The sequence below is a fragment of the Emydura macquarii genome, unplaced genomic scaffold (genome assembly GCF_026122565.2).
Source record: "Emydura macquarii macquarii isolate MOO-44397 ecotype Brisbane River unplaced genomic scaffold, CSIRO-AGI_Emac_v2 contig_1253, whole genome shotgun sequence".
NCBI classification, from domain to species: Eukaryota; Metazoa; Chordata; order Testudines; family Chelidae; genus Emydura; species Emydura macquarii.
This window is the reverse complement of record NW_027131390.1, coordinates 76,491,451-76,505,409: the sequence shown is the minus strand read 5'-3', so window position 1 is coordinate 76,505,409 and position 13,959 is coordinate 76,491,451. Positions and strand designations below refer to the sequence as shown.

General features: G+C 45.1%; 1 protein-coding gene across 1 annotated transcript in view; it reads left to right on the top strand.

Moving 5' to 3' along the window:
* Nucleotides 1-11,858: 11,858 nt before the first annotated feature.
* Nucleotides 11,859-13,959, top strand: part of LOC137154171 (collagen alpha-1(XXVIII) chain-like) — a 60,647-nt gene continuing 58,546 nt past the window's right edge. Inside the window, exon 1 of the mRNA XM_067549871.1 lies at nucleotides 11,859-12,340. The gene's annotated coding sequence lies outside the window, so the exon portion shown is untranslated. The remainder of the gene's footprint in view (nucleotides 12,341-13,959) is intronic.

The window sequence follows — 13,959 nt, the reverse complement described above, 5'->3', positions numbered from 1 at the left end:
TATCTCCAAATCTTTTTCAGAGGCACTGCTTTCTAGGATAGAGCCTCTTCATACTGATAAAAATATTAAGTTCTAGAAAACAGGATCATAACTAAATAGTAAGCATTTAACTTTAGAAGGACATTGTCACATACACTGGATCCAAAATTTGACCAATTATTATTTATTTCTACGTCACCTGAAAGTGAGCTAACACTTTACAGAACATATAGAAAGACATAGGCTATGTCTACAGTGCTGCGGTAATTTGAATTAGTTTAATTCAACTTTCAGCAGCTGATTTTTAGAAATTGCAGCAGAGTGTACACACTATGCTGTTTGCACTGGTCTCTTGCATTCACACTGGATTCAAATTAGAAAGCAGTGCAATGTGGGTAGCTATCCCACAGTACAATTAGCCATGATCGCTGTTGGGAAAAGTGTCTTCATCCCAGGATGCAACGCTGCTTCCCCCACTCTTTCCCCCCGCCCCCAAACAAACAGGAAAAGGATTTTCCTGCCGTTTTTTTAATCCCGGCGATTGCCATTGCTGCAGAGACATGGAGCCAGCTGAACTCTGCACTATAATTCTGATCATGACAAATACATCGTGGCTTATCATGGAGTATTTTAGAAATAGAGTGAGAAGGTGAAACAGATACTACACCTATGCCACCATGGCTGCCCTGCTACAAGACATGGAGCAGAACAATTCCCGATGGCTGCAGGCTGTAAGGAGTGTTCTGACCCCTGAGCAGTCCAGCAGCACACAGGACAGCACTAATGATCCCGGGGAAGGCACATCTGGTGAGTTTTTTTTCTTCTTAGCATTTCTGTCCTTTTACATTGGGTGGGGGGGGGGCATGAAGGGGATTTCAGGCATTTTGGTGACTGAACTGTGTGGTTACACAGCAAGAAGGCAAAGCAGGTACTACACCTATGCCACCATGGCTGCCCTGCTACAGGCCATTGAACAGAACAATTCCCGATTGCTGCAGGCTGTAACGTGTCATCTGCAGTCTGTGGACCACAGGTTCTGGTGCAGGGAAACAAGCACAGACTGGTGGGGCCCCATTGTTATGCAGCTGTGGGATGATGATCAGTGGCTGCAAAACTTTCATATGCGAAAGGCAACTTTCCTCAAACTGTGATAGGAGCTGTCACCATCCCTGAAGGGCGTGAACACTCGCTTGAGACAAGCCATGACGGTGGAGAAGAGTCACCATCACTCTCTGGAAGCTGGCAACCCCCAACTGTTATCGCTCGGTTGGGAATCAATTTGGAGTCAGTAAATCTACAGTGGAAATAGCCATGAATCAATTGTGCAGTGCCATAAATAGACTTCTGCTATGAAGGCTAGTGACTTTGGGAAATGTGCAGGACATAGTGGAAGGGTTTGCCATGATGGGCTTCCCAAACTGCAGGGGGGCCGTTGATGGAATGCATATCCCCATCTTAGCACCTGCACACCTGGCGACCGAGTACATAAACCGCAAGGGGTACTTTTCCATGGTCCTGCAGGGGCTTGTGGATCACAGGGGTTGTTTCACAGACATCAATGTGGGGTGGTCTGGGAAGGTGAACGACGCTCGTATATTTTGTAACTTGGGGCTGTTCTCTAAGATGCAGGTGGGCATTTTCTTCCCTGACCAAAAAATTGACATTGGGAGTGTGGAAATGCCCATAGTGATCCTGGGGGACCCTGCTTACCCCTTGCTCCCTTGGCTAATGAAGTTGTACACCGGTCACCTTGACAGTGACAAGGAGTGTCTTAATAAGAGGTTAAGCAGTTGCAGAATGATTATAGACTGTGCCGCTGGGTGTTTAAAGGATAGATGGAGGAGTCTTCTCACTAGGCTGGACATGAGTGAGAAGTACCTCTCTTCTGTGATATCTGCTTGCTGTGTTCTTCATAATGTGTGTGAAGCAAAGGGGGAAAGGTTCCCCCAGGGTTGGGCTGTGAAGGCAGAAAGACTGGCTGCCAATTATGAGCAGCCAGATGCCAGCACTACGCAGAGGGCTAACCATGGAGCGCTTTGCATTAGGAAAGTTTTGAAAACCAGATTCTGCAATGAGATGCAGGAGTGATTTCCGTTCATGTATGTTGTTTGCCTTTGATGATCCCCCCTCCTCCCAATCCAACTTCAATATCTGTGCCCAACAAATCCCTCCTGAACAAGATATAATTTAATAAAGAAATGTTTTGGAATGATGCAAAACTTTATTTTTTAACATTCAAGTCATGAGGGTGTGGGGGGTTAGGGTTCATTCACTGTCTTCAGGAGTAGGGTGGTAGCATGCTGGGGTGGAGGAGAGCATATACTGCATCCTGGACAATCTACTGCGAGACCTCACGGGGGTGGGGGAGGTGGAGGGCGGCATAGCCCTTGGTTGAGGATCATTATGGAGGAGCTGCAGTGGGACTCTATCCTGCCTCCGCTCCTCCTGAAGGTCCACAAGACTCCGGAGCACGTCTAACTGGTCCCACAGGAGTCACAGCATCTCCTGCGTGGTGCTGCGATCAGTTTCCTGCATTTGTCTGTAAGTGTCCATGACCCTGTCCATGCTCTGGGACAAGGTAAGCCTCAATGCTCTTCGCTCTGTCTGTGGCTGATGAGGCGTTCAAGAGCTCAGAAAACATGTCATCTCTGTTTATTTTTTTCCTTTTTCTAATCTGAGATGGTCTGTCCGCAGCATTTCTTAAGGGTCTGTCTACTGCGGAGGTGTCTACAGAATGAAAGAAAAATAACAAGGGAGCCACAGTTAGCATAGTGAAAAAACTGGTACAAATGTAACAATTTCAATAATGAGACCATGAAACAATGTAGCCACAGGTAGCATAGTGAAAAAACTGGTACACATGTAACAATTTCAATAATGAGCCCATGAAACAATGCAGTAAATGATTTCCTCTCTCTGCTTGTATTTATAACCCATACAGAAAGCAACTGCGGATGCCTGTTGGGGGGGCAGAGGGGGAATCGCTGCTTTTATTTCAAACTCTTACAGAGACCAGCTGCGGACGGCGTGGTGGGGTGGGAGACTCTGCTGGTGTTTTAAACACCTACAGAGAGGAACTGTGGAGAGCGTGGGGGGGGGGGTCTGTGCCTAAAACACAGATTTGCTGGATGCAGCGGGGTACCAGCAGTGTTCCGCCATGATGCAGGGTCCCTTGATTGATTGTATCCTACCCTGGAGGGAGGAACAAGGTAGCCCTCCCCTGAAAAGTTTTGGGAACAATAACAGATTACATACATGAAAGTTTCCGTGAGATATCAACTGATGATAAACGTAGTATTTCTCATCACATAAATCAACTGTGCCTTGGGTAACCCCACAGTACAGTCACCGAAATGCCTGAAATCCCCTTCATGCCCCCCCCCCCCACACCCAATGTATATGGACAGAAATGCTAAGAAGAAAAAAACTCACCAGATGTGCCTTCCCCGGGATCATTAGTGCTGTCCTGTGTGTTGCTGTACTGCTCAGGGGTCAGAACACTCCTTACAGCCTGCAGCCATTGGGAATTGTTCTGCTCTATGTCTTGTAGCAGGGCAGCTACAGTGGCATAGGTGTAGTATCTGCTTCGCCTTCTTGCTCTATTTCTAAAGTACTCCATGATATTCCGCCATGTATTTGTCACCATCAGAATTATAGTGTAGAGTTCAGCTGGCTCCATGTCTCTGCAGCAATGGCGATTGCCGGGATTGAAAAAACGGCAGGAAAATCCTTTTCCTGTTTGTTTGGGGGCGGGGGGAAGAGTGGGGGAAGCAGCGTTGCATCCTGGGACGAAGACACTTGTCCCACAGCCACCGTGGCTAGTTGTACTGTGGGATAGCTATCCACATTGCACTGCTTTCTAATTTGAATTAAGGCTGGCCAGCGTGAACGCAAGAGACCAGCCCAAACAGCTTAGTGTGTACGCTCTGCTGCGATTTCTAAAAATCGCCTGCTGAAAGTCCAATTAAACAAATTCGACTTCCCACAGCAGTGTAGACATACAGTCTAGACACTGTTTGTCCCCTTAGAGCAGTGGAGGGGCTGTCAGACTTGTCAATTTCACTGCTCCACTACCGCAGTGAAATTGACAAGTAAGTGGGGTGATAGCCCGCTCCCAGCTGTAGGTCAGGAACAGATAAGCCACCCGGCTCCCGGCTGAGAGCTGGGACCAGGAGGGACAAGGGTGGTTGTTACCGGGCTCCGAGCTGGGGCGTGGAAGACTGCCCCCCAAGGGGGGGGCGCGAGCAGCAGCCGCCCCACTGGAAGCCCAGGATGTTGGCAAGTTGCCACCGGGCTTTCGGCTGCGAGTCGGGGTGCAGGCAAGTCACGGGAGGTTGCCCTCCGGCTGCGAGCCGGGGTGTGGATTGCTGCTGCCCGACTCCGAGCCTGGATGCAGGAGGCTGCCTTCCCGCTGCGAGCCCAGGACTGGCAGTGGCTGTCGCCCTGGCTGCAGGCAAGTCACGGGAGGTTGCCCCTCAAGGCTGCGAGCCGGGGCGCAGACTGCTGCCGCCCATCTCTGAGCCAGGGCTCGGGCTGCTGCAGTCCTGCTTCAAGCCTGGGATACGCAGCGGCTGCAGCCCCGACTGCGAGCCCGAGACGTACGGCGGCGGCTGTCCCCCGACTCTGAGCCGGGGCGCATGAGGTTGCCCCCGGCTGCGAGCTGGGGCGCGAGAGGCTGCCCCCTGGCTCCAAGCTGGGGTGTGGGCGGCTGCAGCCCGGCTGCGAGCCCGGAACTCGGGCACGCCGCAGGCGCCTGCCGCCCGGCGAGCCCAGAAACAGGCTGCTGGAGCCGGTTCCCGGCTCAGAGTCATGACCAGGCAGGACGCGGGGCTGGAGCCAGCTCCCGGGAGCGGGGATGGGGGCGTGGAGAAGTCTCCGTGCGCTTCCCTGGCTCCCGGCTGGGACCAGGAGTGGGGGTGAGGAGGCAGTCCACAGGGTGCCCGGGAGCCTCTATGCTCCCATCAAGGAGCCCCCCCACACTGCCCCTTAGGTTGGTGGTCGCGCTCCTGGTGGGGACGCACTCCAGCGACCCAAGGAGAGCAGTGTGGACATGAGCCACCACTGAAAGTCGACATTAATATGTCCGCTTATTTTTCAAGTGTAGACAAGGCATAGTTACATCAGGATTAAGCAGGCAGAATTAAGAACAAGCAGGATTAAACAGCAAAGGCTCTATTTTGTTGTTGGTTACACCTGCGAAACCCCACTCACTTCAGTAATAACTGTATTTAATTAAGCATCTACTCATCATGTGGTGCTCTAGGTTTTTTACCCCATTAAAACATAAATTACATGCAAAAACCTATCAGTTTGCCGTGCTGCAGGCATTCCCAAATAAAAAGATTTTTAAACATTACTTAGAATGGATAAACAGCTTTGATGTCCTTCTGAGGTCCTTCCATAGAGCCAGGGTCACATTCCTTGCAACATTTTAAGTTTTAATTTACACACAAAAGTTGAAATGCTTCTTTTTATCTTTAAAAATTCAGTCATATGGAGCTATGTCAATTTACATCAACTGAGGATCTGTCCTCAGTGTCAGCAGCCCAGCCTTCCATCATGAGCAACCATACAATAACAAACATTTATGTAGCAAACAGGGGCCTGATTCTCCTCTTACTTTTACAGCAGCCTAAATCCAGAATAACTCCAGATCATGCAACTTTATTTTTCTCTTCTATGTAAGTAAGTCATGCACTTACATGGCATAATAAAAGCATATAAAGTTCTCATAGTTAAACTGAAAATCCTGATAAAGACTGTAAGTATTAATATCCTTTAAATGTCATAACTGCATGATACAAACAGACATGCAGGTTAAATGGTCGACAGTGTCTTGAGGCCATGAAACATTAGAAGGAGATTTTGTGAAATTTACATATCTTTAACACTTCACAGCAGATGAGATATGTGCATTCTTCACATTGAGATGTCATAAATGAGAAACATACACTTTAAAGGGATAATGTCAAGTTCTTTAGGCCTAACATATTACCAATAATGAGCCAGAACCTGGATCTCATTCTGCTTTGTGCTGCTCCAGAAAACAGCTTAACTGGTTGTTAGGGGATTCTCCCAGTATAGGGGAATCCCCAAATGGCATAGAAGCGGCATAGCATAGTCAGCATAGCTTTTCACTACACTCTCTCCAGCTTTGGTGCAGTTTGCATGTGAAGGGGGTGGCTGAAGAAAGGAGCATAGTCAGAGCACTGCTGCATTCCAGTAATCCCCAACTGGTGGAATAAAACCTTAGAGGCCATTACTAGTCAACACAACTTAATATAGACCTTAGGCTGCCCCCAGCTAGCACCATGGTAATGGAGGCATAAAAGTGGCATAATACCACCTTTGGCCCCCTTCTTAGCTGTGCTTATTGGAGCTCAAACACAGCTAGGAACTGAGCTTAGTATCTTTCAGCTGATATAAACTGATGAAGAATTTCTGTTGATTGACTCTAATCAGTCTGTCTACATTTTTTTAAGACAGTGATCACTTGGAGGATCTATCAAATTCTTCCAAGAGTTTCTGATGTTGAAATAGCAAGAGTGGAGGGCTTGAAAACTGAGACAGGGTTTAAAGTAATGATGAATCACCCCCAAAAGAGTTAGATAGTATCCAGAAGTTTGGTGTATGTCAGGCTTGATTCAGATTAATGGCCTGTATAGGTGTGAGTATAAATGCAGGCTCTATACCTATTGGTCTCTGCAGAGATTGCCAATTAGAATGCTCTTATTGACTGTGGCTATGGTGGTCTGTGTGATGTGAGTGCCTGGGCCTCAATTTAGCAAAAACTTTAGGTCCTGATTCATCAAAGCACTTAAGCATGTGTTTATTTTTCCCATTAAAGCCAATGGGATTTAAGCATGTGTTTAAATATTATGCTGAATAGGGTTGGGATTATATACATCCTTATGTGCTTTGCAGAATTAAGGCTTAGAGTCATTAAAATAAAAATATGGCAATATTTATATATAAATAGATACTTCCTTTTTTGGAAGAAATTAATTGTGTTGGATGCGCAGCTAAGAGGAAATTCTAGCAGTAATTTTTATACCATTTTAAAGACAGCAAAACAAAATTGGCTTTATCCTCTAGTGCACATTCTTTTTGCAAAACACATTGACTAAAAAAAATTTTTAAATACATACAAATTATTGCTAGTCTTAACTGATGTTTGTAAAACATTACATAAATGTAAATAATGCAACAAAGAAATGCTGAAATAAGCATTTTGGTGCTAACTTATGTTATTATTTGTAATAAATGGTGGAAGCCTTATTAACTTTCTTTTTAGAATAACTTCAGAAACATCAAAGTTATATATTCTACACATCTGCATCATTCATTTATCTGATGAACTGTCACCTTAAGCATAAGGGTGGATATTGAAAACATTGCAATTTCAAAAGACTACAAGTCTAGAAGTGCATAGTATGGTAGAAGACATGCCACATACCTGGAATTCTGGTCAGACTATGGCCATGCATCACATGCATTCAGTTATAAAACTGCTGAGGCCCTGCTAAGCTTTCAAGTCAAGAGTACACCTGGGCGAAAAAAGAAATCTATCCTAAGGGTAACCATCACCCGTTACTGAAAGAAAATGCCCTGAAACCAAGTATTTGCTAATAAACAAAACAGTCAACCAGATAAGAAATTATTTGCCACCTATGTTTGAAGATATGAATTAACACTATTAATGAAAGAAAGATAAACTTTTGCTTATAGGATGCACACAATCCCAACCACAGTTACAAGTTTTTTCTTGCTAGTGTTAGATCTTTGGTTGATAGGATGTATAGGTTATATGAGATTTATTATACCTACTGTATATGATAGAGATACAACTAAAAAATATATTATTTTAATTCTCTAAGGGGAAAATGTTCCCCGTTCCTTCTCCTCTCCTCCTCACCATACACAAAACCTATACAGATTTATACAGGGTAAATAAGAGTGGCTGAAGAGAAGTAATCATCACCCCCACCTGGAAAAGTGATATGAAGGGCCAGCCTGCACTACACAGGATCTGCTGATATAGCTATACCAGTATAACTATGCCAGCCAAGCTCCTGAGTGTGGACACAGTGTATACCGACAGAAAGAATTTCTCTGGGGCTAATAATTTCACCTCCCTGAAGAAGATTAGCTATGCCAACAGAAGCACTCTTTTGTCAACATAGCCACATCTAAACTGGGGGTTTTGCTGGCTTAGTGATGTCTGCTAGTGAGTGTGGATTTTTCTCACCCATGACAAACATAACTATGCCAATAAAAGTTTGTGGTGTCTATTTGGCCAAAGTAGTTACTGCAGCTGTTCCACTGCTGCAGCTGTTCTACAGCTCAGAATGTGAAGTAGGGCTCTGTTTATCCACTGACTACTCTTTCAGCCCTCCTATCAGCCTTCCCACAAGCCCCTTCCACATTTTGCAGTGGAGGAAGGCACCAGGTAGTGGAGCTCCCAGGTGTAGGGGGTGCCCCTGAAAAGACTCTCCAGACTTGTCTTCAGTAGAACATGTTGTGTTTGAACACAATTATGAAGAGTCAGGTTAGCTGACACAGTGCTGACTATGACTGAGAAGTCAGGGTAGACCTGAGCAAATTGGGTTTGGCATTGTGTCAGATAATCATGATTACACTGTTGTTAGTCTCAATAGTTCAATCATGCTGAGCCAACGTGAGGGGGAAGACAATTTGCCCCAGTCTGCCCTGACCACCAAGCCATGGTCAGCATCATGTCAGCAAACTCAACTCTCCACAATTACATTCACAGATGATACCATTTTCTAGTGAAGACAAGCTCTCTGTCACCTACTGTCTTGTGCAGCGGAGCTGTGCACTTCTATTGTACACAGAGCTTTGATTAACCCAGAGAGGGGGAATCAGTGCTCGGCCCTAGACAAGGTAAGCCTGAATGAAGCATGTTGAATATCTTTTGCGTAGAGTCAAAGTGCATATTGCCCGTTAGTATTTGCTGACCTTTAAGAGGTGTATAGAACTGAAGAAAGTCTGCCAGTTATATAAGTAGTGGTAGTAGTAGTATTACCATAGAGCGTAGGAGCCCTAATCATTTGATTGTAACTAAAGCTTAATACATCCTTCAGAAGCTTGGGGAATTTCTTGCTCTTAATTTAAAATATTTTTAGTCTACAAACCATCACTTTTTATATGTTTAAAAAGTTAATCTATGGAAAGTATTGTTCAATAAGAGAGTGAAAAGTCTAATTATGGAGTTTATGCTGCAAGTTTATGATGGGTCGGTGCTTTTTCTTTAAAGGTGCCACCAGAAGTCAAATTGGTAGGTCTCTAGCAATAGGTAGCAGGTCTCTTCTAAGCTCTGCCCACAAAATAAACTCCATCCCCAACAAATACCAGAATGAGTTACCATTCACAGTAGGTTATATAGAAGTTTAAAATATGAGCCTGTGTAATATACTCCCCTTCTGTGGGTTCATATTCTAATCTGCAACATCTATAAACAAAGTAGGGTTGTCAATTAATTGCAGTTAATGCATACAACTAACACAAAACAAATTAACTAGATCTAAAAAACAGTCATGATTAATCACAGTTTTAATCACATTGTTACACAATAATAGAATAATAGAATACCAATTTTAATTTATTACAAATATTTTGGATTTTTTCTACATTTTCAGATATATTGATTTCAGTTACAACACAGAATACAAAGATTACAGTGCTACTTTATATTATTATTATTGTTAAACAGTGCGATTAAAACTGTGATTAATCTCACCTGTTTTTTTTTTAAATCTCAGATTAATTGTGATTATTTTTTGTAATCGTTTGACAGCTCTAAAACAAACCAAAAGAATCCACAGTTTTTATGTCTTGGACACTTCAGGATAGCCATTTCTACATAATGGTAGTGTTGTTTTTGATTTGGAGTGTATTTTTGCTAAGCTATTTTTAAAGTTAGGAATTTAGGAGGAATAAGCAGGCATGTTGTAGATGGGAGACAGCTATATGTTTTTTATACCTGAGAAGAAAACACTTTGGAAAACGTTAAGAATGTTTGTAAAATTATGTGATAAGCTGCCACCTCCAGCAGATTTTGTGTTTTTATCAGTGAAAGGAGACACTAGGAATCATAAGCATTTAGGTCAAAACTATCAAACTGGGATACCAGGAACTTCAGTGGGAACTACAGGTACTCAGCACATTTGAAAAGCAGACCACTTAAATGTAGGAAAATGGGTTAATATAGCTATTAGATACTTTTAAGAGCCAACTAAAAAGCCTAACTATAGAGGTTTTTGTGGTTGTGCTTTTCAGTGATCCATTCCACTGCGACAAATCCATACAAATTGCTTGCTGCCTCCAGGTTTTAAATAGGAAAAAAAAGAGCTGTAATTCAGAACACAGTTGGCACAGATATAAGCAGAAGGCTCTTTCAAAGCATACAGTCAAGGACTGAAACGCTATAACAGTAAGACTGTCTAACCTTCGTAGTTCTATTATTTATAGCATGCTTTATATAATCCCTCATTTTAAGAAGCTTCATGTAACTCTCTATATGTCTGAAATAGTTCGTGTATAAATAGAGCACTATCAAGACTTTGCGTTAAAAGTAAGATTTACAGTTCTGGAACGGTCTCTCTAAAATCATTTATCGCTGCTTATTTTATATAGTGACCATTTATACTCATATTGAGAAAGGTGGAAGCCAGTCCAGAACAATCCACATATATACACAGACTGGAGGATGTGGCTGGGGAGATGAGTCTGAATGGATGGCGTGGATAGAAAAGCGAGTGAGTCTGGTGGGTGTGGATGTGAGGGGGTGTGGATAGGGAGGTGAGTGCTCCGTTTTCTTTCACCAGTGGCTTTCCTTCCCGTGTTGGCGCCCCTTACAAAACATGAATTCCCACAAGAAGCTGCTGACCGTCCCTCCCCACTCCATAGAGCTGGCTAGAGCAGGGGGAGGTCTCTGCTGCTAACAGCCAAGGAAGAGGTAGCACAGCGCTAGACACTGAGCCGTTCACTCTACTCGCCCGAAGCACCGAGGTAAGGATCCTGATTGTTGCTATTGTGCACGTGCCTGGGATGCACGGAGTGCTAGGAAACCTGCAGGGAAGCAAAGGGCGTTTAGAAGCAGGGCGGGGGGGGGGGAGGAGGGAACCCATGCTTCTGCCCGGGCTCTGTAAGTCATTTCTTCCATCCTCGGATCGGATGCTCTGAAACTATCACAAGAAAAAGCGGAGTCCACCCGAAAGAGACAAATGTATTCCTGCCACCATCACTGATCTGCCCTGCCCGTGGACTGACTCTGTCGCCGGTATGCATATGTATGCCAGCAGAATGTGTTAGTGCAGGGAGCATTTCTACCAGGAAACTCCTTTCATCACGGCCCTTCTCCAAGGCGCACAAGCGATCCGCAGTGTGAATTGTACTGCTCTAATACCGGCTAGCGCTGCTGAAATACACAACAAGGCTGTGCTCAGACTATCCCCCGCACAAAGTCACCTCCACCCCCACTGCACTGCCTTCGCTGACCTGCGCTGCCATCATCACTGAGTTGTGAAGGTTTCCAGTGGACGAGGGCTAGCAGGGAGAGAGCAATTCAGTAGAATGTGGGGGGCCGGGGAGGGGACAGTCTGTGCCGGGCTCAGGGCTGTGATCCCACCCTGGGGCTGGAGAGAGAGAGCGAGAGAGCACAGGTATGCGCCTTGCCGGGGCAGGTGATGGTTCGCTTCCGTAGCTAAGTCATTCCGAAGTATTACAGCAGGGGTCCTGAGCAGCTACTTCGAGACACAGCGTGAAATCGGTGCACAGGGGCTGCAAGATGTGTTTGTTGAATCCCCCCCTCCATCCCTGAATAAATGAACGACCCCAGAGGGCAAGAGAGGGATGAAACGAACAGGCTGAGGAGTCTGTGTCCGGGCGCGCGCAGAGCATCTTCCTCAGGCGCCCCGGGGCCCCGGCCGTCGGCCTCCTGCGGCTACTGCTGTCTGCAGCTTGCCTCGGGCAGGTCGGCTGGAAACGCGAGGCCCCGCGTGCGCGTGGCGCCCCGTGTCCCTGAGACAGCCGGGTCTCCGCAGCGCTGGCGGGAGCCTGCGTTCCCTGGCTGCACGTGCAACGCGGCCGGGCCCGCTGCCTTCAGCCAGCGTTCGAGTCCGGACTCAGCACGTCCTCGCCCCTGCCTTTCTTTGCCGGCCGGGGGGCAGAGGGACGGTGAGTGAAGGATCCGTGCCGGAACCAGCCTGAAAGTGCCTCCGTCAGCGGGACCTTTCAGCAGGCGCGTCTTTGGGAGCAAACCACGCGCAAGATCACTTGCACTGAGCGAAGGGCCAAAGCCGCTGCATGAAACGAGGGGCGAGTGACTTGGGGTTTGCAGGTACGTTTCAGAGGTGCAGTCAATTTAGAGTTGGGGGCGGGGAGGTGAGCTCCGCAGCTGCTTTGAGAGGGACATCAACAGGGGAGTAAAAAACGGAATGGGTCCCACTCGTTCTCTCCCCTTCCCTGGCAGCTCTGCCTATGGCATGGTGAATAACAATTCATGTGTTTCATCGTAATTCACCATGATTTCACTTGCAGTTAAAATCGTGAGCATACGCGTATTTTAATTGCCACCTGAGAAATGCCAGGTTTTGTTTTAAAAACATTGCCGTGTAGCCTGGTAAGGGTGTGTGTGTGTGTGTGTGTGTGTGTGTGTGTTTGTTTTCGTTTGTTTTTTTAAAAACCCAAATACTTCGAAAGTGCCTCTAATATCAGTTTGTATCAACTACTGAACCTATTTCCAATGTGCTTGAAAACATGTGTAATGTGTTTCTATTTATTATCAAATACAATATCTTCATAGTGGCAGCCTGAAGGAAATTCCTGTTTGTAGAAGTTAAAAACAGCTCATTCTGATCGGAACTCAATTTTAAAATATATCTGAAAACTTGTAAAGTAATCTGAGCCATTGTATTGGGTGTTAGAAATGCTGATATGTTAAGTGTCTAGGAAGCTGCCATAGGCCAGAGAATTATTCCATTCAGACTGCGCTCCTTGTTCATAAAGTGTACAGCATGCTTCAGAAAAAAGGAGCATATCTATACACACTTGTCATGCACCCGGTCCATGTGAAGAAGAAATCCCGGTAATTGTAAAAGGCACCCAAGCAGCTTCAAATAGGATCAATATAAAAAAATAAGTTACAACTAGTTTCAAGTATGACACTTGCTTCTGCTCAGATTTAAAAGACATGGTGGTTAATTAGCTTGTGGCTGGACTACACTAGTGCTCCCATGGTTGCTACCAGGTGTAGCAGCATTAGTGATATTTCAAGATTAAGAAATCTGAAGAAGAATATTACAATAAACACAGGCAAAGTGACTGAATAGGGAATTTCCACAGAATTCCAGAAAACTGATTTCATAGCCAGTCAATTTACTTCCATCTAAAAGAGTGGGTAGATGGCAGTATCAAGAGGCAGCATACTCTAGTGGATTGGGTGCAGGATTGGCAGACAGCAGCTCTGAAATTCTACTCCTGGCTCCAATACTGTCTTGCTGTATGTCCTTTCACCAAATCACCAAAAGCATCAGATACCTGAAGGTGTCTGAAGGTGGGCATCCACAAATTCAGGCACACAAAAGTAGCGACAATTTGAGCCTTATGCTCTATTTCACTTTCTCCATCTGTACATTGACATAATACTTGAGTCCTAGGAGAAGGTTTTTTCTATATTTTAAATATTTCACTTTGTATATGTAAAGGTTTCCTTATGTAATCTTTGTTGGAAGATAGTCCTTGTGAAACCCTTAGGCTATCTGTTGGCTTCATGCATGAATTACTTTATCATTAGGGTAAAGGTAGGCATAAAACCTAATATAGGTCTTAATAACACCGCACTAAAATACCAAATTTTTTATTTGACTTTTTTTTAAGTTAGTATTTTAAAGATTTGTTCTACCATCTTTGCTTATTAGATTTTAGGTGAGTAATTCTCATTAATGCTAACAGCAGTTA